We start from the raw sequence: 25,761 nt of genomic DNA on the forward strand, positions 1-25,761 counted from the left end.
TTAGAAGATGGAATCATTGAGAAAGCAGACACACGTTTTATTAACCCCATAGTAGTAGTACGAAAAAGATCAGTTGAAATCAGGTTATGTTTGGATGCAAGGAATATTAACAAGATTACTGAAAAGCAATTTGAAGCACCAATGAGTATAGATGGAATATTAGGAAGAATTACAGGAATGTCATTTTTCACTAAAATCGATTTACAGCATAGTTTCTGGTTAATACCTCTAGAAAGAAAAAGTAGACAGTATACAGGATTTCAGATAGATGGAGTAGTATATCAATTCAAAGTAGTACCATTTGGACTTCAATCATCTTGCAGTGCTCTATGTAGATGTCTTCATGATATTTTGGATCAATATGAACATTTTGTAATTCACTACATTGATGATATATTAATTTTTTCTAAAACGGCTGAAGATCATGAGAAACACCTAAAAACTATAATAAATAGATTAGACAAAGTTGGACTAAAAATAAATCAAGAAAAATGTACATTTTTTCAAAAAGAAGTCATATATCTAGGTTATAAACTTAACACTAAGGAAATCGAAATGGATCCAGAACGGACACAAGTCATTCAGGAATATAAAACACCACACAATTTAAGAACTTTAAGAGGATTTATTGGAATAATTAATTATTATAAAAGGATGATACCAGATCTAAGTATAAATATCATGAAGAGATTGAATAATGATTTCTATACCTTTAACACAAATATAATAACACTAATAACTTACTGATATATCCATTTTATTCAATAGACTTGATTTGTTAAATAGATGGTAGATTTCATTATTTTGAATCAATTTGACATCATACTTGTTGAATTTTGTATATATGGAAATTAATTTGTACCCTAAAAATCATAATTTGGGGTTAGATACAGAATTGATTGTGTAAATGTCTTTATAAAAAGTGTAAAACTTACCAATTCATATGGATGAAAACCTGTTGAATGGAAATAATTCCTAGATTTTGTCTATAAATAAACAGAACACAATATCCATTATATTTTTAATTAAGGTTATATTTTATTCTCTCCATTTGACATGACAGTTTGACCATAGAATAGCCGAACTGTGATCCTGTGATCGAACTTGTTCTCTGCTTTGACATAGACAGCGAACAGGGATGTATTTAACACATTTTAAATAAATAAAAAAAAATTTGATTTATTAAATTTAATAAGGTATGAGAAAATTAATATTTAAAAAAATAATAAGTAAATTATTTATTTTAAATATTATTTTTGGGGTATTGTGACGATTAGGGTTTATAGAAAATAATTTATAAGTTATATACTACATAATATTAGATATTTGGTTGTTTTAAATAAGTTATATACTAGAGAATTTAATAAAAATATATTTATGTGAGGGCATTTTTAATAAATTAGCATAATAATTGTAAAAAGTTGTATTTTAATATTGTAAATATATATAAGTGAGCCATGTGCTTAGGCAACCAAAAATACTCTCGGAGATTGACAGATATTTATACTCTGAAGTGACGTTTAAAAATATTTACGAATATAAAGTGGGTTATAATAATATATTGTTTGAAATGTGTATTTTATTAAATTAGAATGTTAAGTTACTAATTTAATTATATATTCTGATCTGAAAAGCCTAAATGTAAACAAAATTATTAATAGAAAAGAATGGAATTCTCTGGATCTCCGGAGATGGCCATGTTTGCGAAATGGTTTGTTCCAGAAAATTCATACAAGTATGAAATAGAACAAATTGGAACATGATCTCTTACGAGATGGTTCTAGAATGTCCAAAAGATATAAATACCCGTGATTTGGATTCAAGATGGCAGTTTTTGAAAGTTTTTAGTCAGAAAAGTTGTAGATAGTGCAGTCAGAAGAGTTTTTGGCAGTTTTTAGAAGTTTTTAGTCAGAAGTCAAGCAGTTTATTATGAAAGTTAGTTAGAGTCAGTGAATCAAGTACAAATAGTCCAATAGTTTAATATAGTGAGTTAAATGAAGATTAAAAATTATGCATATAATTTAATGCACATTTATAATTATACACAAATAATTATTGAAGATAAAAAAAGGTATATTGGAAGAAATTAAATTATATTATGGTTGGAGATTAGTATAAATCAACTTATAATAATTGGATATTGGTATATTGAAAAGAAGAATAAATATAAATGCTGTTTGCTGGTTTGGTTGGTGGTGTATAAATGCTGGTGAAGAAAACTATATCTTAAATTGGTAGAAGCTGATAATTGAAAAAAGTAATTTCACAAAAAACAAGGATAACCGAAGTACGAAGACTTTCAGTGGTGATTAGAATATATATAGTGGAAAACAGTTCATTTAGGCATTCAGTGAAAGAAAGGTACAAAATTTTGTTAATATAATTTAGTTAGTGTCATAACAATTTCAATTTTGAAGATAGTTTTGTTTAAATTTTAGATTGTCTATAGAATTTAATTAGTTTTATAAGAATATCAATTTAAAGATAGTTTATTTTAAATTTACATTGGCTAGGTTAGATATATATATGTGTGTTTCATAATAGTTACAATAAAGATAATTTAAAAAGTACTTACAAGCTAATTCTTTGAGAACCGCGATAAAAACCCTATATATTATATTATTAAAAATACTCATTGCTCATCATTCAAACAAAAAACACATCATAACAATATATATATATATATATATATATATATATATATATATATATATATATATATATGTATTTGTTTGTTTTGTGATTAACTAGTTTCAGATCTAGAACACTTTTTGCTCTGATTAGTCTGTGGTCGCTGCCTGTTTGAAATTTATTTATTACACTGACATCTTTTATTGTAGCAGTCTTCTTGGTTAGAATGAAGTCAATTTCGTTCTTAGTAATTCCATTTGGTGCTACCCAAGTCCATTTTTTGTTTGATTTTTTTTTTTGAAGAATGTATTTGAAAACTACAGGGGAAAAACGCTGTAAGTCAATTTTTTAAATTTTTGGAAAACGCGATTTTTACATTCAAAACTTCATAATTCATAAATAAACATGCTGAAACACTGTTGTATTGAGTATTTGAGAACTCATATATACAGAGTATGATTGTATAAAGAGAAATAAAAAAAACAACCCAAGGTCTGGAGGAAAAAGGCAAAAACGCTGTAATTGACAAAATATAATATTAATTTAACGAAAGAAAAAAATAAACAGAACTAGACTTGTTTAACTTAACTAAAGCTAAAAACATTAGTGTTATCTGTTAAATGAATCAATAACATTGTAAAATTCTTAAGATAAAAAATAAGTCAAGTTTTTTTAGCTGATCAAAATATGTATATTCTTCCTTTTTCTGAACAAAATTTTTTTTAAACTTGAAGATCTTTATATTTTGCCACTGGAATGGGCAGTGAATCAGTATAGGATCGAGAGGGAAAAACGAATTCTTTTCCAGTATACGGTGGTTCCCTACCAGTCACTTTTTTGTTAATGGCAGCAGAAACCATTGTTCCATTGTAGATGTCTCGGAAATAAATTAGTCTGGGATGTTTCTTCGAAATGCTTGATTCTCTTATTGGTCTAGTTTTAAAAGGTGCTTTTGTAGCATACATAGGTGCAAGAAAAGTGTCCCAGCTACGCACCAAGTAGTTATCAACCACTTCTACTTTATAAGACGCTAGTTTTTGACGAGCCACACTAGAGTGTGTTTCCTGAAACTCATTCAAATAGCTCTTCATTTTTCCGTCTTATTTCGCTGATTCCTATGACGTCCCATTTTATATATTTTGTTTCTTTTTCCAGTTCTACAAGTCTGGATTGATTTGATAGAGAACGGCAATTATATGTCGCTATATATAACGTTGTTGTTTTATTTGGGTAGCGGTTTAGACTCCGCAGATTCTTAGCACCCTCTGCTCTCCTAGCTTAATCCCGAAAAGTACATTTGAATGTATCGTTCATGTTAGGGGTTGTGAGGCGTACCTTATCAAGCTGCCTCAGTGCGGTTTGGTAAGGGTTCGCTGATGTGTTCTGTTTATAAGGCGTCGAAATCCGCCTTTCACCCTCTTCCTTCTGCTATATAACGTACTCCTACAGTACGCCATATATTACCGAGGATTACACGACTTATGTCTTCGTGGACATAGGAAGTAGGAGTCGTTGGCAAAGCTGGCTGACTTTTTAGATCAGCTGCGACCCATTCGTCACTATCAGTTAGGCAATTACCGGAAATTTTATTGGTTTGCTCTTACCAGCAAAAGAACAACGCCTCCGATACCTATACCTACATTTAATCTCCTAAACAATCTAAACGAAAACTAAGACCAAAGGACAATTGATGAAAGATTATGACAAAATCGACAGCTTTAAATTAATGGAAATCATCCTTGTGATGTAATCCCTCATCCAAATGAAAGTAAGTCGCAACATACAAAGAATTCAATACACAAAACTTTGTAAGACAATAAGGAAAGGTATTAAGGAAGACATAAGCAAATACAATGAAAAACTAGTAGAAAATGCATTTGAAAACAGGAAAAACTATAAAAAAACAAGAAAAGCATTAATCATTGGGAAGAAGGAAATCGTTGCTCTACCAAACGAAAACACCAGAATTACAGACAGAAATAAAATAATACAACTCGTGACTAAATTCTACAGCGAACTTTACAAAGCCCCTGAACACACTTGAACAAGTAATCAATAACCAAAAAGATGTACCAGAAGTCCTTCCGGAAGAAGTAGAATCGACAATTACAAAAATGAAAAGCGGTAAAGCAGCTGAAATAGATGGTATTACAGTGGAACTGCTAAATACGTTGGCCACAACACCTGGAAAATCTTAGCAAGCATATTTACAAACTGCCTAAGATCGATATGCATACCAGACTACTGGAATACAGCAAATATATTTCTCATTCATAAGAAAGGTAGGAAAGAGGATAGTAAAAACTACAGACCTATTAGTCTACTACCAATCATATACAAGATATTCACAAAAATCATCAAAAACAGATTAACAAACTCATTAGATGCTGCACAGCCAAAAGAGCAAGCTGGCTTCAGAAGTGGATTCAGTACCATGGATCATATTCATATACTTCGAGAACTAATGAGTAGAGCTAAAGAATATGAAATACCGCTAGGCTAAGCTAAGGCAGTAATAGAAGCTTTGACCAACCAAAGCATTGACAAACCGTACATAGAAACTTTGGCAAATATATACAGATAAGCAAAAGATAAGGTAAAAATTTATGAAAACACACAGAATTTCCCACTACCAGAGGTGTCTGACAAGGAGACGCAATATCACCAAAGCTCTTCACTGCAACTCTAGAAAATATATTCAGCAAAATGAACTGGCAGAACAAAGGAATGTCCATTGATGGAGAATACCTCAGTCATCTAAGATTTGCAGACGACATCGTTCTGATTGCTAATAATCCCGCAGAACTACAAGAACTTATAAGTGATCTAAATGCAGCTAGCAATGAAGTTGGCCTAAAAATAAACTTGGCAAAAACAAAAACCATGTACAACAAGCTAGTGCATGTCCAAGATGTAATAATAAATAACACTGCACTTGGGACAGTAGACGAGTATGTATACCTGCGACAATTAATACATAAATATGGCTCCTTACTTCCAGAAATCAACAGAAGAATGAAACTGGCTTGGGTATCTTATGGTAGAAATGCAGTTATATTCAAATCAAAGATGCCAATCCAGCTAAAGAAAAAAGTATTTTAGAAAATCTAAAAAAGTGTAAACTACCAATCATGACATACGACTGCGAAACTTGGACACTAAAGAAAGAGATAATATCGAAACACTAAGTCACTTAAAGGTCAATGGGAACGATGCATGCTAGATATAACATGGTGAGATCGAAAAACAATAGAATGGATCAGACAGAAAACCAAGGTTAGTGATTAAATCCATAGAATTAAATCTTTAAAATGGCAGTGGGCGGGACATTTAGCGAGCAACTGACAATAGGTGGTCCACTACAATTACACTGTGGTATCCAAAAGGCGTCAAGAGACCAAGAAGACGTTCAAATTTAAGATAGGACTATTTCATAAGGAATATATATATATATATATATATATATATATATATATATATATATATATATATATATAAGAATTACTGGATATTAGTGACTGTCAATATAAACAAACAACACAGTTTATTAGGGTTGCAGTCAGAAAATTGGCCGGGATGTTAATGAAACACTCTTATGAAACACAACGTGTGTTAATGAAACACAACGTGTAAAGAAAGGATACCTTTTCACATACCTTTTATTAAACGATATGTTGATGATTTGATTTTATCGGTCCCTGAAAACAAAGTAACTGATGTGTTAAACACCTTTAACGCCCAATGTGAACACCTAAAGTTTACGGTTGAGAGAGAGGCTGATAATATGATTCCTTTTTTAGACATGCTAATCCATCGTGGCAATGATGGCATGCTAAGGACGGAGTGGTATCGTAAACCTTGTTTTAGTAACCGTTTTATAAACTTTCATTCTCAACATCCATCCAAGATGAAAACAAATTTGGTTTTGGCCCTGAAAACTAGGGTTATCAACTTGTCACACATCGAGTTCAGAGACAAGGGATTAAAAAAGCTGAGATCTATATTACAAGAGAACTCCTATCCTATAGGGCTGTTAAATAAACTCATTTTCGGTTCTCCGTTTCCTTCGCATTTTTCTGACAACCAAAATTTTCATAACAATGAGGTCCGACAATTGACATTGACACAGAACACATCAGTGATACCATCCAAAATAACTTATGGTTGCCTACCTTACATTCCAGTTTTGACACCGAAGCTAATGAACATCTTCAAAAATGTTAGTGATTTAAAAATTACAACCAAAAATGTGAAAACGATATCGAAGTTGTACACAAAAACAAAAGATCCTTTCACAATACAGGAGTCATCGAATATTGTTTATTCTATACCGTGCAATAATTGCAACAAAATATATATAGGAGAATCATCTCGTAATTTTCACAGTAGGGTGATCTCACATCGTAGCGATATAAAAACCAAAAAAATAAATGCATGTGCATTAACAGAACATGCATTAACGTTGAAACATGAATTTAATTTCGAGGATTCCTGTATTTTGGCAAAGGAAAAGAACCATTCAAAACGTGTTTTCTTGGAAATGTGTTTCATAAAATCAAGTACATCTTGCATCAATAAAAAGTCAGACATAGATAAACTGAGCAACATTTATTGTTACTTACTGGAAAAACATCCAAAATAAAATTAATATCTACCTGTATCCGTACCCACACAAATTACAGTTATATGCATAACATGTTGCATACCATTAAGACAGGTTTAAAAATTAAAATCACCTAAGATGGGCCTCTAGTATTTCTTAAAAAGAAACATGATATTAAATACACCTAATTACTTTTTAATCATAGGATTTTTTCTTTTTGTTCTCTATGTGCCAGAGTTAAATCACACTAGTAAAAGATGACAACAAAATTTTTACTACTTGTACCTAAATTTTAAAGAATTTTAAATGTATTTTGTCCACTATTTTATATTTTATGTGTGTTGTTATAAATGTTGAGTGTCTATGCTTTTGTAAATAATCTCAACGACTAGTAAGTTGCACTGAAGATTTGTGATATTTTATAAATGTTTACACTTTTTTCTTATTATAGTGTCTTGAAAAAGGAATAAAACGATTCCGAAAGCTAGACGAAAAGTCATAAGAGTGTTTCATTAACATCCCGGCCAATTTTCTGACTGCAACCCTAATAAACTGTGTTGTTTGTATATATATATATATATATATATATATATATATATATATATATATATATATATATATCATTGTGATTAACATGTTTATCATACCAAAAATTATAGAAAATAAGACAAAATTCTTTAGAAACACGTTATACCTATTAAAAATAAAAGATATTGACGATCATACAATAAAAATATTAACGCAGAATGTCTAATTATAATTTATTATCATGTTACACACTAAACCACATCTTGCTCCAGTATCTTTAACGTAGGTACTTACTTTCTCCCATTTTTTTGTTGATTTGTTTATCTCAGTGCGTTAGTGAAAACGACATTGAAAATAGAGCAATCTTGATTACATCAAGTCTCACATATCCGTTTAATACCGAAAGTTAAATTTCTATTTAAATTATTTGATTAATTACTATACTGTAAATTCTGCTAATGTTGATTAATAAACAATATGCCACGTTTTAAAATATCTTATATAGTTTTATGATACTTTATTTTGAAAGTGAAAAAGACGTACAAAAACTAATTTTAAGATATATCTGATATCTGTGCTACCATAATTAAAGGTTTCCATAACACAATTTATATGTTCTCACAAGAAAACTTAAATAAGAATGCCAACAAAATAAATGTAATTGGTCAAATTTCATTTAATATTTTAACTATTTCATGAAACATTACGTCACACTTTACTTCACAAACCCTGTTCTGTGTTTTCAAGGGCAATTGTAATAATTAGAAACCCATTTTCACTTCATAATAGTCTGTTTTTTAATCTTTTCAAGCAGAATTGTAAAGTAAATATTTGACAATCAGTCTCGTAATTATACATTTTTCATTTCAAGAGAGTCTGTCTAAACCTCTGAGGCAGAATAGTAAAATAATTGTTCAATTAAATCAAAATCTCGTTAGTCTACACTTTAAAAAAAGTATTTAACCAATCGAAGTAGTTTTCTACAGTAATAACTCAAAAAGAAATGCAAGTTTTGAATGCATTTTTTAAAACGGCATTAACAAGCTGATGCTTTATCTTCTTTCCCTCTCTGCGTTATCCATAACACTATGAAATCGTCATTCCATCACCAAACTTTAAAACCGCTTTCTTGGCAATATACACACAAAAAGATTTTGTCCAGCGCTGTCATTAAAAAACAATTTTACTTTAAGGAAAAGACAGTTAAGATTTTATTTCACGTATAGGGAGCTTGCGCATCCGTTTATACGTATTTCAGCCCAATAAGCATCATCAGAACGGCTTTCGCAAGCGCTCTGAACGTGAAATAAATCTTTTCTGTCTTAGGAAGCAACTATAACATGGCTTCGTATAGACGCAATGTAGCGACATCTGATAATAAAATCGTAGACTAATTTTCGAAACCAAATTCAAGAATTCCGCTTTAATCTGTGCCTTCTAAGAATTGCAAGGCAAAAACAGACGTTGATAAAGGTGTTAAGAGAGACATGGGGAATCTAAGAATTTTGCTTAGTTGAGGAGATATGTTGTAGAATGCAATTTTTAGATTCCCCATGTCTCTCTTAACACCTTTATCAACGTCTGTTTTTGCCTTGCAATTCTTAGAAGGCACAGATTAAAGCGGAATTCTTGAATTTGGTTTCGAAAATTAGTCTACGATTTTATTATCAGATGTCGCTACATTGCGTCTATACGAAGCCATGCTATAGTTGCTTCCTAAGACAGAATAGATTTATTTCACGTTCAGAGCGCTTGCGAAAGCCGTTTTGATGATGCATATTGGGCTGAAATACGTATAAACGGATGCGCAAGCTCCCTATACGTGAAATAAAATCTTAACTGTCTTTTCCTTGTTATTTCGATATACTCTGTACGAGTACTAGAAACCAATTCGCTAAGAATTTTGTATAGTTGAGGAGATATGTTGTGGAATGCAATTTTTAGATTCCCCATGTCTCTCTTAATACCTTTATCAACGTCTGTTTTTGCCTTGCAATTCTTAGAAGGCACAGATTAAAGCGGAATTCTTGAATTTGGTTTCGAAAATTAGTCTACGATTTTATTATCAGATGTCGCTACATTGCGTCTATACGAAGCCATGTTATAGTTGCTTCCTAAGACAGAAAAGATTTATTTCACGTTCAGAGTGCTTGCGAAAGCCGTTCTGATGATGCCTATTGGGCTGAAATACGTATAAACGGATGCGCAAGCTCCCTATACGTGAAATAAAATCTTAACTGTCTTTTCCTTGTTATTTCGATATACTCTGTACGAGTACTAGAAACCAATTCGCTAAGAATTTTGCTTAGTTGGGGAGATATGTTGTGGAATGCAATTTTTAGATTCCCCATGTCTCTCTTAACACCTTTATCAACGTCTGTTTTTGCCTTGCAATTCTTAGAAGGCACAGATTAAAGCGGAATTCTTGAATTTGGTTTCGAAAATTAATTTTACTTTACTTTCCCTCTCTCTATGATAGTTTTTTTCGATATTCTGGTAGATATCTAGGTAGAAAGACACATGCCGCAAGCTCCCATCGTTTGCCATACCTACTGCTCATACATAGGTCGATCCGACACACCAGCGTAGTCTTAGTAGCAGATACATTTAGAATTTTAAACTACTACTTAAATAGCACTCCCTTCTACTTAATGTCATCTTTTGGTGTTGAATTATCTGCTTTTTTATATGTTGAGCCGTTTTAGTTATTGTTCTCAATAGCTTTATATATGTTTTTCTTAATAACTTCAAAGCAGCGATCACAGGGAAAAAAGCTATGTCCTGGCTCAGGAAAGCAGTGCTCTATCTTGTCAATAAACCTAATTCTCAGCAGCAAATACAGAAACTGAATCATTACTGAGTTTTTGTTTTGCGCAGCAGCGTTATTAGAGAAAAGGTATAGAACATTAACATTTTTAGGGAGTATATTTTTTATATAGTGGTACAAAAATGACACTACCTCGTTTGGTCACTTTCGAGCCGTAGTTTTATCATACATATAAAAATGTGATTGATTTGTGTTAACAGAATGGACGCAGAAGTTTTATATCCACAACTGGCGTTCGTAGAAAGCTTCCCTAGCAGGAATTTCGGGCAGACACAAATTGAGGACCAAAATGAAAGTTTAAGTAAGGGTTTACTTTTATACCTGAAAAAATCGCACGAATTGAGGACCAAGACTTCAAGAAGGTATAAAATATTAATAAAAGTACGAATCCCAATAATCGTAGATATTTATTGATTATTTCAGAAACAATATTTTAAACATAAAAGCGTTACACATCTTTACATTTAATATTTATAAAAATAAAAGAGGTACACATATTTACATTTAATATTTACACTTTCGCATCGGAAATACAGGTTGAAATACATATTATTTCTTACGTAGGTAATGTCTTTTCTTGTCAAAGAATTCATAGCATCACTGTTTTCTCTTATTCCTAACCTAACCTAACCTAACCTAACCTAACCTAACCCAACCTAACCTAAACTACCGTAAAAAATTTGGCGATATATTTATTTACCGTACATGTCCAAAACTTTTCACCACTTTTAAGCACTTTTTTTTCACGATACTTATAATCATCCAACACAAGTAACGAGTTTCCCTTTTCACTTAAGATCATTTTAATTTCACTTGTTTTGACTACCTTTAAAGACAGCTCAAAATAAACTAAATCTAAAATAATATTTTATTATTAAATATTTCCTTATTCATTAAAATCTCGTTGGGTCCGTAATTCGGTGCACTTATTTTGGCTGTTCAGGTAGCGGTCCTCAATTCGAGAACACCGGGAATTTCTGAAAGTGAAAGGTTTTGTTGGAAGTCAAAGGTCAGAACCTCCACTTCGTCGCTATGCTTGCACAATATGGTTTTCGCCTTCAGCTTCTTGAAAAACAAATCGGCCTTAATTTCATGCAACTTCTTTTCCGCTGCTCTGCTAAAACTTTTCGTTCATTTTCGTCGAAGGTCACATCTTTGAGTTTGTTATTTAAGACATCACATTTTTTGCACGTATTTGATCGAGGAGCTAAACCTGTAGTTGCAGTTTTCTTTAAAGTATCGATAGTAAAAGTTATAGGAAACTTTGGGTTTATATTTAGGATTGCTGACGCTTTCTGGTTCGTAAAGTTTCAAATAGAGTTAATGCATTTTCTTTACATTTAGATTAGGAAATAAATAGAATCGACGGAATTTGCTTCTACTATAATGCGATTCACGTCTTGGAAAGCTCTTGATGTTCACATTTTTAAATGTTTCGTTAGATTTTCGGTTGAGACTATTTGTATACGTTCCTTTGTTACTAGGTGGCGCTGCAATATCTCTGCTACAAAAAGTTTGAGCAATGAGATCTACACGTTTCCTTGATATGTCGTGGATTGAACCAAAAACATGTCTACAGACTCGTCTGGATAGTTTACCCAGCTTTATAAAGTATTTGTGGGAACAAGTGCGGTTTACCTTTCATGAGTATTTTTTCGAGTTCTTTGAGTAGTACTAGTTTAAATCAATCCTCCCAAATAGGTATTTTGCAAATCTTTGTCGCCTATTTTGTTAAACTTTTGTAAGACAACTTTTCTTGCTTCTTCGTCTACATTCTGAAAACACTTGTACCTGCAGTTGCAGTTCGATCCAGTTAATCTCGGTCCCTTCTGTATTCCTTTTTAGTTGGTATACATTTTCCCTTCTGCAATAGCTTTTTTTTTCATATTTTTTTCCAGAGAGTGGGGTTGGCACCTTTTCTATTTTTGGTTACAGGAACAACTGAGGGCTCTTCCGTGGGCTCCATGTTGACAACAGGTTCAATGTGTTGTTTTTTTACAGAGGTCCGTTTATTCTTTGGATACTTCCTCCTAGCTGAAGGTGTAGCACTAGCGCTAAACGGATCTGACTCGGTTTCACTCATTTTTACACCACGTTAAATTTTTACACGAACAATTAAACCGCATGAAAACGCACGCCATGAAGTAATGATAGCGACTAACAAGTCAAAACAATAAAGCAAATCAGCTGCCCTACTGGCACACCGCTAACTGAAGATGCCTTTGTAATCCTCGAAAATCACCGAACATTCACAATCGTTTAATGCAAGAAGGATGCAGGTCCGGAGCTGTACCCTTCTTGCACCAAATAAATGACGAATAAATGGACACAGATCCATAATGACGTAATTTCTTTATTTACTATCGGATTTGCATCGTTCGTATACCAGTCAATCCGTCATTTTTTTTTAATTATGGCATATGTTTCCACCCAAAACGGTTTAAATATGGAGCTGCATCCTTCTTACAGCAAACTTCTCAATTGGTTCTTGCTTTTTTTATAAGCAGTTTATATATATTTAAACTATTTATTTTATATCTTTCTAAAATATTATTTGAACTAAATTAAATATTCGATAATTTATTAAAAAAATTTGGTGTATTTTTATATTGTTTTAATTATATTTAATAAAAATTTTGACAGTACACTACAACGAGAATTCATGCTACTACAAATAGGTCAAGTGGTGTATTCGTTTTATGAACTTTCGATACTGCCAACGATACTGGCAATATCAATTTATAGTCGTCTACTTTAAAATATACATTTTTTGATTTTATAATTGGAAATTGAAACGCCAATAAACTTATTTGAAACTTCAATTGTGGCTTATTCCCATTAAAACAGTACATAATTGCTTTAAGATGCCACAATGAAATAGTTTTAGAACAATATTAATTAAAGTATCATAAAAGTTAGAATAGGAATACAAAAATTGGAGAGAGAGAGAAAATTGTGACAAGTTGTGGTCTGAATTAACAAGAGTACTTAAACAAACTAAAGAAAACCTAAAAAATACAAACCAACATGCAAAAAACCATAAATGACTGATGAAACATTAGAAATGATGAATTTAAGAACACAATACAAGAATAAATATAATTTGAATTTATGTTGACATTATTGAATGATAAATTGAAGGGTAACTTTAATGGATGTTCTCCCTATATGAAGATTCTATAATAGACATAGATTTAACTTTACCGTTCCTATGAAAGTAACAGATTCTTAGAATAAATGGTGTTATTAAAAAAAAGTTTTATTATTTTGTTCTCCTCTGCCTAGATTATTGTTCAAAATTAATAATAAACAGTTCTATTAATAACCGTATATTATCATGTATATGACATTTTCCCAGAAGTTCAATAATATCTTTAAATTAACAGTAAGTGAAGTTAGGTTAACGTTGTAACTTATCTAACTTTCCATATATAGTAATATTCTCGGTTAGTATATGACAGACTAGCTTTTACTATTATAATGTGTTAAGTCTGCAACTGATTAACAAGTTATTTAATTGCATGATACACAAACTAAATTATCACTTGCACTTGGTAAATAGTCCGCCGATGGGTTTACTTTGTAATTTAAATTAAATATTTATTAAATAACATCTCCCGATAATGAGTTTTGTAATTATTTTGTAACTGCTACACTAACTAAAATAAACAAAAACTCACTTGTTATATTTAACAAATATTTGGGCAGATTTATCAGCTGAGAATTGTGAATTCAAATTATAAGGTAATGGTTATAAATTAAAATTCAGTAGTAGTGGTATCTGGTTAGTTTTGTCATAAAGATGTCGATTTTTAATTTAAAATTTTTTAAATTAGAAAAATTTCTGTCAGAAGAGTTTTTAATATTTTGTACATTACCTTTCTCTTCTAACAATATTTTTAGTTTGCCAAAAGGTTGCTATTTGATTTTTCTTAAATAAATTATGTATATTTTAACAAGTGTTTTACAATGAAATTTGTACTATACCTGTTACATACTTCTTCGATGTACATTTGGAAAATAGAAAAGTTCCTCAAGGTACATTTTCCAGGTCATCAACTTCTCTTTAACTGTCGTCGCCAGGTTCCCGTCTTTGTATATGAGGAGGTGTGTGTTTCTCTTCTTGTATTGACCAGTGGCTTCTCGAATCTTTCGGCGAATATTTATATGATCGTGTTTTACTTGGAGCTCTTTAATTAGTTTCCATTTTTCTTGCATCCATGTCTTCTTGGCTCTTTGTATTTCTTTTCAATTGTTTGGTTAATTTCTTGGTATTTCTTCGCGTCCCTGTTTTTCATTAATCTCCTTTGGTCCATCATCTGCAGAATGTCATCAGTCATCCATTCTTTATTGTTTTCTCTTGTTATCTTTCCCAGATGTCCCTTTCCTGCATTAAGCATTACGTCTTTGATGTAACTATATTTTTGTTCTACACTTTGTTCTTGTTGTTTAGCGATTTCTAGTTTTTCTCTCATTACATCTCTTACTATCAGTGTGTCATAATCTAGGTTCTGTTTAGGTTTACTTTTGATGAGTTTCTTAAGTTTGAGTTCTATCTGGCCCACTAATAAGTTGTGGTCCTATGAGACGTGTGCTCCTGGGAAGATCTTCGCTGAAGTCAAGCTGTTCTTGAATCTTTTGTTAATGAGAATAAAGTCTATCTGGTTTCTGATGATATTGTTGGCCGTATCTGCAGGTGACTTCCACGTATAAAGTCGTCTAGTGGAAAGTCTAATCCAGGTGTTAGCAATGATAAAATCTTCTTCCCGACAAAATTGGATAAGTTGGTCTTCCCTTTCGTTTTTCTTGCCTAAGCAGTGTTGTTCGACGACGTCTTCTATTCTGCTTTTGTCAATTTTGGCATTGAAATTACTCATAATAAATGTAAGCTCGTTCTTCTTATTATATTTTAGTGCTTTTTGTACAAGTGCGTAGAACTCCTCGATATCCTCTTCTGGCTTTTCTGATGTTGAAGCATAAATTTGAATAATGTTCGTAATAACGGGTCTGATTTGCAGCTTCATAAGAATGACTCTATTAGAGAGAAGTAGCACGCTGATCACAGCCCCAGTGAACTTTTTGCTCGAATCGCCGCTGCGCCATTCCAGTGATGCGGTTTATCATTTCCGCATAATATACTATACGCTCATCCACATAGCACTGTCCCGAGCCTGGCCATCTAATCTCGTTGATTTCCTTCACGTCGATATTTAGTCTTTTCATTTATTGAATGGTGCGTGTCTTTCCCCTTTTAAACATACTTTGTATACACTACTATATAAGTACTTTTTCTTCTGGATCTTGCTGTTCTTACTATATTTGCTTATTGCTTAATATAATTGATGCTCAAAAACTTACATCGGTCAAACTGATAGAACTTTTAAAAACGTATAACAGAACACGAAAGGGTTTTTAATAATAGAAAAACATATTCTACGTACGCTCTGCACCTAGATCATCATCATCTTTTTTTTTAATGACCAATTTCAAATTCTCTATACTCAAAATAAAGGCCTTAAGCTTACTTGATAAAAATCTATGAATAATAATGAATTAAAAAATACAGATAGAGTATGAATGTGTGTATACCTCTAGGACAGGTCGAGTGTTTTAAGTATTTTGTGATAATGGTACTAACTTTCATAACGCTTATATACAACTAAATAACTTTATAGAGAGTGCTCTCGATAAAGAAAATAATAAATTTTTATTTGATCCCCCTGTTTCTCCACATTTCGACGGTATTTACGAACGCAAAATTCGTTCTGTATAGGATCATATTGCTCATATAATCGGGTCTTAAATTTTAACCTACGAAGAATTTTATACTGTTTTAACTTTAATTAAGTCCATCTTAAGCTTACGCCCTCTCACCCCCAGTACCTGATGACATTGAAAACCTTGTTCATTGAATGGGACATTATGGTTACGAAAAGAATAACTAGAGCTAGACTATACAGTTTCTTAATGACTGCAGCTGTAGAATACATGTACAGTTGCCCTTTTAATTTAAAAAAATGGGATAAAAAATCTGTTACAGCATTTTATGTCAATAAAATTACTCTTACTAATATATATTAAAATATAAAATACTTATTAGTTTGGTTACTGTCATGCTCAATGCACATAAATAATCAACAGAATCATCACGGTTCCGCTTCTTAAAAAAATCCTATTAAATAAATAATTAAGCATCATTTAATGAGAATTTTTTTCAAAATATTTAATTTCCTAATTGGATTCTTGACATCAAACATTGGTTATTATTTTTTTATATGATTTTTTGCATCCAACTGAAAATATCTCATCATCATCTTTATCAACGGACAAACACTTGACTGTTCAGCCAGGTCCGTATTGATGTTTGTTTGTTTATTAAATTTATTTTATTACTCATATTATAATTTTTTATATGCAAAACAGAGAAATTAGTGCAAGTACATGCACCACCTGCTTTTCGCTGATGATTAAACAGTTCTTGCAACTTTCGAAGATATTGTTACGACAAATTATGTTTTTATATTTAACCTGTAAACATGTTATTATTCTAACAAGACTGTTCTCGTAGATTCTCTGAAACCTCTCTTGTGTCCCCCCTTTCTTCGAGAAAGGTCAACACCGCTGCGAGCCACGATGAGACCGGTCTTCCTCCATGGTGTTCGAGCCAATTCAGGAAAACATCTGTTTGTTCGAAGGGAATCGCCGGAATTCTAGTCTAACGATTGTTTAGCATAAATATAGAGACCTTTTATTTAAGGGACAGTTAGTTTTTGAACATCGCGTCGAGTTTTTAAAATGTAACGCACGTATTGTAATAAATGTAGATAAATTATATAATTATTAGTGTGAAATAAATTAGTTATATTGTACAAATAAAGACTTTAAATAAACGTGTAAGTGTTATAAGTGTAGAACCTTTGATAATAAATAAAGACAATAAATTAGATTAGTAAAAATATTACAATATACTACAAAAACCCGTACACCTGTTATACCTTGATGTCAAAATATGTACCTGTGAAATTTACAAAATCAAAACAAAAGTAATGGTCCTTTATGCCCAGTAAACTGTTAGTCCTTAAATCTGTTGTGGTAATGCAAGCCTGGAATAAATCAATAATTTTAAACAGTTTGGATGTGAAATCATAGGGATTTGACATAGAAAATAAACTAGCAAAGTTTAGTAGTATATGCAGTGAAGTAAGAAAAACGTTAGGTAATAAACGCAAAAAAGATGCCCAATTAAAGTTTCATAAGACAATGGCCAAACCAACACGTCTGTATAATTGCGAGACGTAGGTAATCAAACAGAAAGACAGTCAGAAATCCAAGTCAGTACAAATAAAATTTCTAAAAAGCATCTAGAGATGTACACGATTTGATCAGATACACTGAAATCAAGAAAAGTCTTGGCATATTCTCAAGAGCATATTTTTCTCCAATTTTAACTAATAAAAACACATAAAATTTTGAACACAAAATTAATCTTGCTGTGCCATTGAGAAACACGAGGCAACTTGGTGACGAAGTTTTTATAAAAAATATCCAACAGGTAGCTTGGGAAAATACTCCCACAATAGCTTCTAGAACAAAAAAAAAACAACTATCCAAAAGAAATCAGAGAACTGATAGTAGAAAAAATGATGTTAAGAAAAAAATGACATCAATACAGAGCTCCACGAGACAAAACTAGTCTAAATTACTCCATAAAAAATAAAAAGGGAGATACAGAATATAAAAAATTCAACAATTTATTCTTTTTTAAGTAATTTAACAGCTGACCAGAACATAGATTATTCCTTAAGGAAGGCAACAAAAAAAAATGAAGAGACCAGTTATTTATTCTTCTCCTATCAAGTTGGCAAACGGCAACTGGGCTAGAAGTAAGGAACAGAAAGCAGAACGATTTGCAGATCATTTAGAAAGCACGTTTAAACCCAACGACAATGATAATGAAGAACTGAGATGGGAAGAACCATTTCAAACCAAAGAAATAATAATGTTGACATCATTTAGAGAAATATCAACAGAGATAAAAGAGAATATAAATCCTAAGAAAGCTCCAGGATATGATCTCATAATAGGAGTACTATTAAAAAAACCACAAAGGAAAGCCACAGTTAAGCTGACACACCTAATAAATGCTACTTTTAGATTGAGATATGTTCCCAAACTCTGGAAAGTAGCCGAAGTCATTATGATCGCCCAACCAGGTAAATGGTTTGCAGGTAAAACCACTCCTAATGAAGTGACATTCTATCGACCAATATCACTCCTTCCGGTGATGTCAAAATAATAGAAAGAAAAAATCTTATACTATATCATCAATTTGGTTTCAGAAATAAACATTCCACTACAGATCAAGTTCACAGAATAACGAATATAATAGAAAAAACATAATAAGAAAAGAAAGTCTGTTCTACAATATTCTTAGACGTAGCACAGGCGTTTTGATAAAGTATGGCATGAGGGTTTAAACTCTAAACTAAGAACGTTCATGCCTAAACAGTATTCAGAAATCTTGGAATCATACACTAAAAATAGATATTTCAGAGTAAAACAAGAAGACATGTACACCGACTTAAAGGAGACCAAAGCTGGCGTACCACAAGAGAATGTATTAGGTCTGGTCCTGTACCTATTGTATACGTGTGACATTTCAGAGCTAGAACAAAACACCATTTTCACGGATGATACAGCCATACCAGCGACAGGAGACACCAGTCGAGAAGCGACTGATAAGTTGCAACCTTAAATATTCCTTGTAAAGAGATGGTAGCTTCTTTTTTCACTATTTTTACCAGGAATGTGATAATAACGGCACCATTCTACCATTGGCTGCTATTAGGGAAGTATGTAATGTATTTTTTATATGCTTATGTAGATACTTAAAATATGCATTCTTGTTTTAGTGTGAAGCTGCAGCTGTAAATTTACATATTTTGGCTATGTGCTACATTTTTAAGGCAGTAAAAACTAACACTCCCCCTTTCACCACCCAAAAAACATACCAGGTCTAAGAAAGTTACCAATACTGAAATAATAAATATAAGAGAAATTCGTAATACAATTTACAGTATGAATGAATGAAGTAAGTTTACGTTGTGTTAGATTAGATAATATCATAAAGTGTAATAAGTTAAATAGATTTGTTAAACATGATATCAAATTTAATTCTTCTCAGAAGAACATCCGACTTTGACCTCTTTATGGATTCAATTGAAGCAAAAACAACTGTTTAGTGGTTGTCGCAGGTCACTTAGCATCGTGCTAAAAGACGTTGGTTTTAAACTGGTAAAAGATGATCCACAGCAACGAATCAGTCTCATATGACTATGAAGAGAGCAGAATTTTTAAGATTATTACAAAAAAATTAACATAAAAAACTGTGTAAAAAAAGTTTGTTCTTATAAATTAAACTTGAATTTTTCAGAATGGATGTATATGGCATTCATGTCAAGATGAGAATAAAAGAAGTTTAAAAAAAAGTAGATGTGGTGACTTATGTTATCATTTTAATTGTGATGATAATTGTTTACTTGTTTAGCAACTGCCTTTTACATGCTTGTCAATGGTATTTCTTGAAAAAGGCATGGATATCCTGCAGAAACGTCAAAAAAAATCAAGAAATTCTACTAATATATATATATATATATATATATATATATATATATATATATATATATATATCTATATATATATATATATATATATATATATATATAAAAAAAGAAGTACTTGTGACTCGTTTGGAAAAAAATATATAACTGTTTTGGATGGGTTGGAGTCAATAATAGGGCTATTGGTTAACTATTTTTTTATTCTCGAGCTTTCAATTGTGTTTACAATTATTATCAAGAGCTAAAAAAGACAAAATACTTACAAGGTTGAACTAAAAAGAAAAAACAATTTTTGTTAACTTACCAAATAAAAATTAGTTTGGTAAGTAAAAATCACTGCTTACATCTTCAAAATATTTAATAAAAAAATGTTTTAATCTAATAAATGTTTCTCCGAAAATTTTTTTAATTTTGAAAACATTTGTTTTTTTAACTTATTTATAAATTCAATTATTTTTATATTAAAAAAATTTTCGGAGAAACATTTATTAGATTAAAACATTTTTTTATTAAATATTTTGAAGATGTAAGCAGTGATTTTTACTTACCAAACTAATTTTTATTTGGTAAGTTAACAAAAATTGTTTTTTCTTTTTAGTTCAACCTTGTAAGTATTTTGTCTTTTTTAGCTCTTGATAATAATTGTAAACACAATTGAAAGCTCGAGAATAAAAAAATAGTTAACCAATAGCCCTATTATTGACTCCAATCCATCCAAAACAGTTATATATATATATATATATATATATATATATATACGTTATAAATATTATAAATATAGGTACCTTCACTGACAGAAGAATTTTTAATAATGTAAATCTGTTTTATTCTAAATTTTGGGTCGAGTTCAGATCTGTGCTACAAGAAGTAATTGATTAAACAACGTATGAGAACAGTGTGATCATGAATGTCACCAGAATTTCATACTAAAAAGAGAAAATTTACATTCCATGCTTATAAAAACTGTTTACACTAATTAGGTTAGAAGTCAAGTATCTCCTTTATTGCAAGTGCTTATTTTCTCTTTGCAATTCAAGTATGATCTTAATTTCTAATTTCAATAATAATTGTTCAAGTAGTATTTGCCATAATTGGGTTTCTCGCGTTTATTTGAATGTCTATTCAACAATAGAAGAATGCTTGCACACCTTTCTCACTCGATCAAACTCTTTAAAACAATGGCTAGTTTAATAGAATCGTGTGATGAATCAGAAGGTATTTTTTACTAGATACTATAAATTCTGATTGTGATCGTTCGAAAGAAATTGAACCTACGTTTACTGTTTATTTTCTCTTTCTGTTTTAAAGACAATTGTTTTTATGTGAAAGGAATATTTTTTTCTTGATTAAAATACCATGTTAAGCCTTTAAGTGCTTTATCATTAATAATATATGGAATACCTAATGTTTCACTACAATTAATTTTAGTAATTTTAGTTCTGGTAAACTTTATAGCTCAATAAATAAAGCTGATAATATTGCTGGTCTTCTATTAAATAAAAACACTTATTTTAAAAAAAATTGATTATATTATGGTCAAAAAGAAGTAAGCAAACAAAAATAGTTATTACCAATTGTTATTTTAGGTAATATTTTTACATAATTATATGCATTGTCACGTGTCCAATATGTATCTTATTTACAGTGAACACAGCATTTACTGTATCGAAATTTTATTTAATACGTCGGCCGGTAATTCTTCTTCTTCTTTAAGTGTCATTTCCGCGACGAAGGTTGGTAATCATCATGGCTATTCTGATCTTCTAGGCAGCTGCTCTGAGCAATTGCCTTGAGCTGCAACCAAACCACTCTCTCAGGTTCTTCAACCAGGAAACGCGTCTTCTTCCTACGCTTCTCCTACCCTCTACTTTTCCTTGAATTATGAGTCTCAAGATGTTTTATCTTTCGCCTCTCATCACATGTCCGAGATATTGCAATTTCCTTTTTTTTATTGTATTTTCCATTTCCCTCTCTCTGTCTATTCTCCTTAACACTTCTGTATTCGTGACTCTATATATCCATGGAATCCTTAACAATCTGCTAAATGTCCACATTTCAAACGCTTCAAATCGATTTATTGTATTCCGGTTTAATGTACATGATTCAGCTCCATAGTAGAGTACACTGTGTACATAACATTTAATTAGCCTTATTCTGAGGGTCAATGTCAGATCTTTGCTGAATAAAATCTTTTTCATTTTCACGAAGTTGGCACGTGCTTTTTCAATTCTGACTCTTATTTCTGCAGTATAATCGTTATTTTTTGTGATTATCGTTCCCAAGTAAGTATATCTTTTTACTCTCTCAATCTGCTGGCCGCCTATCGTTAATATTTTGTTTGTATTGTTGTTCTTGCTAAGTTTTATGAATTTGGTTTTTTTGACGTTAAGAGAGAGTCCGTATTCTCCACTATATCTTAATATTTTGTTCATTATTCTTTCTAAGCCTTCCAAGTTGTCAACTATTATGACTGTATCGTTGGCATACCTAATGTTGTTAATTAAACTTCCGTTCACTTTTATGCCGACTGTCTCGTTTACCAAAGCTCCTTGTATGATTTCTTCAGAATAAGCATTAAACAATAACGGCGACAGTATGCAACCTTGCCTGACCCCTCTCCTTATCTCTACTTCTTCTGACACTTCTCTTCCTACTATGGCCGGTAATTACATAGACATAATAAGATTTATTAGGTCTATGAGTAATTCCGGGACCTATCCATGAGATGGATAGACCCACAAATTTAATAAATTATCCACTAAAGAATATGATCTTTCGGTAGTGTAAGTCAACCTTCAAAAGCACACCGGTAAAATCTTGATGTTATTGTGATTATTATTTCCCGAGTGACAGTGCTTTACCGTTATTTGTAAAAAAGTACCGTCCAAACTGAGCAATGGCTCAATATTTGTTACCGGTACTCTGGTCCCATGATTACCACTAAATAATACAGAGAAAAAAAAAACAAAGGGAGTCCTGGTATATTCATTTATTGTAGGGGAAAACCAACATAGTCAACATAAAACAAGGGAATAACCAGCACGGTACATAAAATTCGTTATTACTCTTACTCAGGTCGCCTCAGCTGTGTTTATTAGTTGTTGTTTAGACAATTTTATTGAATCAAGAATATTAAGAAGTATTCATTCAGTATTCTTCAGTTTTAAGTGTCTTTTTAAAAGTTTTAGTATTTAAAATATCTAGCAGTGATGAAAATACATCTGTTAATCAAGAAAAATCAACAAAGAAACGTAAAAAACATGGCCGTCTTAAAGATGTTGCTAAGAAGCTACGCGCTTAGACCTTTTAAATCAGAAAAGACTACCTAATATTTCTGTTGCCAAACAAAGTGATCTAATAAGACCTGTAAAAGCCTTGTAATTATATATAATCAAAATATCTTTAAGAACAACTGGCAAGGCTCCGATCTATGGAAGGAAAAAGCATACCAATAGACCTCATAATGTAGATTAACAAACTCGTGAACAGTTACTGCTCAATTTTTAGCGTAAAGCGCACCACAGCTTGAAGAACTCTAACAGGGTGTACCTCCCAGAAGATATAAATGTTAAAATGCCTTTTGAATTAATATTGACTAAAAATCCTCATATTGAGATGTGTTATAAAACATTCAGGCAAATATTTAGGTCAGAGTTTAACATCGCCTTTGATTACCCACGAACTGAAACGTGCTGTTCGTACTACGAGAAGAAAGCCCAAATTATTAGTGATAGAGCTTCAAAAAGTAATGACGAAAAAGTGAAGTAAGAGGAGGATATCAGAAAACTAGAAGTTAAAGAGGCACTTCATTTGAAGAAGGCCGATTGGTCTTATGAATTGAAAAAGCGTGCAAACATAAAACTAGAAAATTATCAACTGTAGAAGCTATAGAGTTCGGAAAAAGTTTCCCTACCCCGAATATAACTTCTGCTGTAGTGTAATTTAGACTACAGCTGTCATTTCATATGTTTGCCATTCAATCATGTACACGTACGACCAAACCATCGCAAAAAAGGGTAAGATGAAGTTACCTTAATGGTCAACAATTTTTGGTTCGAGTTAGGTACTCCCAGGTGCTCTCAACACCTACCTGGGTGCTTCTGTTCTCTAAACTTTATGTGTTGGCCAAATCTTAAAGGACAGAACAAAAATCATACCATTATCCAGTCTCATCATCATTTCACTACGTAACTTCTACAATAAAAAGATTTAACATTGTGACAATTCCTTACCCGGTGCTCGACCATTCCTTTATGTAGCCGGACAAAAACGTAGGATTGATCCCCAAAAGTGCAAAGGCTGAAACCCCAGATGGCTGGAGAGAGATTATAGAAGCCGCCCAAACCAAGCCGTATCACGTGAACAAATTATGTTTAAAGAAAGGGGTACATTTTTGTCGTTCAAGTTCTATGAACAGAAACTTCCTTTTTCTATTCGGCAACTAAAATAGTTAATATTTTAGATGCTATGTGATAAATAATCACTATAAATATATATATATTATATATATGTATGTATATATAAAAGGATATAAAAGTAAAATGTAATGGCATATCTCGCAAAACAGAAAACCAATAAAGGTTTATCGATGGAAGGCAACCGTATATACGTTTAAACCAAAATTAAATAAGGACAAGCCATATACAAAATGAACACATCTATCAGTTTTCATAGTAAAAGTAGTTTTTATTAAAAAAAAAAACAAAATTCAATGAAACGTTAGTTTTCATGGGGAAAAACGGAGTGCTTTAAGAGTTATTTTTTACATTTTTAATAAATTAAAGGCTTTTATATTATCACAGTTATCTTATGCATTTTAATAACATTAAAAATACCTAGATTGTGGCACTTATTTAATAATCGTATTTGTTTGTTTTCTTCCCTGCCTGATTATTATGTTTTTTGACTGCCTTTTGCGTCCATTTGACTACTTTTATTATATTTTGAAAAATATCCCGATATTTTTCAGTGGTTTCAAACCTAAAAACCAAACATTAAATAATAGAACGCTTATTTAATTAACTGATAAACTAATACTTGTAAACAAATAATCTGGCACACAAAAGTCCATGGTATTGTTGGTAGAAAATAGTTTTCCTATTATATTGACGAACCCCCATACACCATTGAATGTAACCCTATACTATACCAGCCTTGGGCGCTGCACTGATATTTTTAGTTCTCTTATTGTTTTAGATGGAAACGTACAATTCTGTTTATATAGCAGATTTAAATGTGTCCCAAGATCGAAAATCTTTCTGAGGTACTTCTTCAACATCCCGGTTGATGTTCTTATAGCCTCGATCGAATCACTTGGGTGTTATGTTATTGCTTTTTGGTTTATACCAAAACCCTTATCGCACTCTGAGTACGAATGTTTCCAAATCGTAATGTTATAAGAACATCTTTAAGCCTTTTTTATATTGAGTTACATGATGCAGAAAGTGAAATATAGTATAATTTTTATTTTGCCCTCCACATGAATCTGCAAATATTTTTAAACTTTTCACATTAGCGGTTTAAAAGCGATAGATGAAATAGTGGAGCAATGA

The sequence above is a fragment of the Diabrotica undecimpunctata genome, chromosome 6 (assembly GCF_040954645.1).
Source record: "Diabrotica undecimpunctata isolate CICGRU chromosome 6, icDiaUnde3, whole genome shotgun sequence".
Classification (NCBI taxonomy): domain Eukaryota; kingdom Metazoa; phylum Arthropoda; class Insecta; order Coleoptera; family Chrysomelidae; genus Diabrotica; species Diabrotica undecimpunctata.